At 43.8% G+C, this 3,689-nt stretch overlaps 1 pseudogene; it reads right to left on the bottom strand.

Moving 5' to 3' along the window:
* Positions 1-278: 278 nt before the first annotated feature.
* On the bottom strand, positions 279-1,160 carry LOC102828486 (annotated as a pseudogene).
* Between the last annotated feature and the right edge of the window lie 2,529 nt (positions 1,161-3,689).

Raw genomic sequence — 3,689 nt, 5'->3', positions numbered from 1 at the left:
ATACGTCACTTTTCTCAGCAATAATGAGGAAGAAGAAAGGTCTATCTTTATTGTGAAAAAAATATTTGAAAAGGTTCCTAAGAATATATTGAACTTTCACTAACTCTTTTTCTCAGAATCCAAACAGTAATAGTCCAAGAATTAGTAGAGTCAGAATCAAAATTACCACCTCCGTAGAGTGAGCAATTAATCATGTCAGAAATTGGACCTTAAGGACAAATTGTATTATTTTTTTTTTCAGGCTGAATTCACTTTTATTTCTCTTTTATCAAAGCCTCTTATGTGGTTGCCATGGCTGGAGTCTGGGTCCTCTGCACAGAGACTCTGGTGTGGGTCTTCACAGGTGATCAGTAAACTCCTGGTAGGGAGATTTTGTGAACACAGTCTCTTTCCAGAGGTCAGGTGTGAGATACCTGTAGTTCTTGGAGATGGCATCAAAGGTGGCCTTGGCAAAGTTGCCCAGGGTGGCAGTGCAGCCCCTTGCCGAGGTGTAACAATCATCAATACCAGCCATCAACAGCAGCTTCTTGGGCACAGGGGCTGAGACAATGCCAGTGCCTCTGGGCGCAGGGATGAGACGAACCAGGACAGAGCTGCAGCAGCCGGTCATCTTGCAAGGAACTGTGTGGGGTTTGCCGATTTTGTTCCCCTAGTAGCCTCGCCGCACGGGGACAATGGACAGCTTGGCCAAGATGATAGCCCCGCGAATGGCTGTGGCCACCTCCTTGGAACATTTGACGCTTAGGCCGACATGACCATTGTAGTCCCCAATGGCAACAAACGCCTTAAACCTAGTCCGCCAGCCAGCGTGCGTCTGTTTCTGCACAGGCATGATCTTCAAAACCTCGTCCTTGAGGGACATTCCCAGGAAGAAATCAGTGATATCAGACTCCTTGATTGGCAGGGAGAAAAGGTAAATCTCCTCCAGGGACTTGATCTTCATGTCCTTGACCAGACGACCCAGCTTGGTGACAGGGAGCCACTCCTTGTCCTCTGCTTTGCCTCCGCGAGTACCGCGGCCTCAGCCAAGGCCCCTACCATGGCCGCGACCCCGGCCCTGCAGACCGCTGCCAAAGCCTCTGCGGAAGCCACTGCGGGCTCCCGCCCTCTGGCCCCCCGGGGCCTCCGGGCCCTTCCGCTGCACCGGTGTCATCCGCCATTTGGTGTTTTCTCAGAGAAGAAGGACAAATTGTATTTTAATTCGTCTGCTATGATTGTCTTTTGTTGCTATTAAGATACAGTAACTACCATGAGTTGCATTTCTGATGACTACATGCCCTTTGATTGTTTTTCAATTCATAAAAAGGTAAGGGGTGTAAATCTTAGAGTTGACAAGAACCAGTGTCTTACTTGTGAAGGGATTGTCTCCACAATGCCCTGAGCAAATAGTATCAGCACAGTCTGAAATGTCTCCAAAATTACCTTCATGAGAGAGCACAAGTAAGAACTAAAAATCTGCATCACTATGATACATGTTTTCCTACATAAATAATTATTGTAAAGAAATATATATATATACATACACACATATATATGTTGTTGTTCTTAGGTGCCATCAACTCAGTACTGACTCATAGTGATCCCATGCACAACAGAATGAAGCACTGCCCGGTCCTGGGCCAACCTTACAATTTTTGTCATGCTTGAGCCCATTGAGGCTGCCACTTTGCCAATCCATCTCACTGGGGGTCTTCCTCTTTTTCTCTGACACTCCACCTTACCAAACATGATATCCTTCTCCAGTGACTAGTCCCTCCTGACAATGTGCCTCAAAGATGAAGTTCGGCCATCCTGGCCTCCAAGAAGCACTCTGGCTGCACTTCTTCCAAAACGATCTATTGGTTCTTTTGGCAGCCCATGGCACTTTCAATATTCTCTTCCAACACCATAACTCAAAGGCATCAATTCTTCTACAGTCTTCCTTATTCACTGTCCAGCTTTCACATCCATATGAGGTTATTGAAAATACCATGGCTTGGGTCAGGTGCACCTTAGTCCTCAAGCTGACATCTTTGTTTTTCAACACTTTAGAAAGGTCTTGTGCAGCAGAATTGCCTAATGCAATATATCATTTGATTTATTGGCTGCTGCTTCTGTGAGTGTTGGTGGTTGATCCAAGAAGTATTTAGAATAATGATTCATGCAAAACATTTCTTTAGCCAAGAAATTAGTATACATTATAGATATAGTGGGACTCCTGGTGTTGGGTGCTGTGGGTTAATGCACTGGACTGCAAAGTTAGTTTGAACTGCAAAGTCGGTGGCTCAAACTCACCAGCTGTTCCTCGCAAACTCTATACAGGTCACTGTGGGTTGGAACAGACTCGACAGACCTTAACAACAAATAATAATAGATATAGTTGTTGTTGTTGTAGTAGCTGCTGCTACGTGCCATCAAGTTCTAACTCATAGTGACTCTGTACAGGGTTTCCAAGAAGTTACTAGTGGGTTTGAACAGTTGATCTTAAGGTTAGCAGCCCAGTGCTTATCCTACAGCACCACACTGGACTTTACATATATATATATATATATGTATAAATATGTGTGTGTATACAATAACATATATATGTTATTGTGTTGTTGTTGTTGTTGTTAAGTGCCATCGAGTCGGGTCCGACCCATAGCGACCCTGTACAGGGTTTCCGAGGGTGTAAATCTTTACGGGAGTAGAAAGCCTCATCTTTCTCCCGCGGAGCGGCTGGTAGTTTCGAACTGCTGACCTTAAGGTTCGCAGCCCGATTCGTAACCACTACGCTACCAGAGCTCCTTATCATTGTTAAATGCTGTCAAGTCAGTTCTGACTCATATATTAATTATATACATGTTGGTGTGAAGCACTAGCAAATTCAAACTTGCAAAGAGTCAACAGTGTGGACAGAGGTGTGTGGACTTGTATTATCATGTAAAATCACAATGTACTTGGATTGCAGTCCTCTGCATTTAATCCGAAGTTTATATTTGAGCTCTTCAGGGACCATCTCACTGGAACAAGCACTGTTGACTGTTGAACCTTTTTTGTGATAGTGTTCCAATACATGCCATTGAGAATCCCAGAAAACAGTAAGCTTCAATTTTCCAGCTGATGGTTGACTTCTGAACTTTTGGTCAGCAATTGAAGATGTTTCCATTCCAGACTCTGCCATTTGCTCTCAGGCTCCTAGTGATGAATCCATAGCTTGTCACCAGGAACATTTTTTTATAAAAAACTTTTATCTTCCTTTGAGTACCAGTCCAAACTTTGTTTGTAGATGTCCAAATTCTTCTGTTTATGCTCTTCTGTGAGTGGATTCGGTACTCATCTCACACAAACTTTTCAAAAACCATCGTCGTAGATTATTTCATTGGCAGAGCCATGGCAGATTTGTAAATTATTTGCCACTTAAACTACTGTAACTCATCTATTCCACAGAATCATTTCACGTGCACATTAAAGGCTGTCATGAGCCATGGATGTAGATGGTCATTTTAATATAACCAGAGTGCAAATAATTATTGACTCACCCATGTGTATGTCTGTGTATGTGTGTGTGTAGTATATATATAGAGAGAGCGTCCTGGTGTGAAGCTGCAGGATAAGCACTCAACCACAAGGTCAGTGGTTCAAACTCACCAGCCGCTCCTCAGAAACCCTATAAGGGTTGCTATGCGTCGGAACCAATTGGATGGCACTTAACAACAACATATGTAGCT

Source organism: Chrysochloris asiatica, unplaced genomic scaffold, assembly GCF_000296735.1.
Source record: "Chrysochloris asiatica unplaced genomic scaffold, ChrAsi1.0 scaffold00206, whole genome shotgun sequence".
NCBI lineage: Eukaryota > Metazoa > Chordata > Mammalia > Afrosoricida > Chrysochloridae > Chrysochloris > Chrysochloris asiatica.
This window is presented reverse-complemented; position numbering and strand designations above follow the sequence as displayed.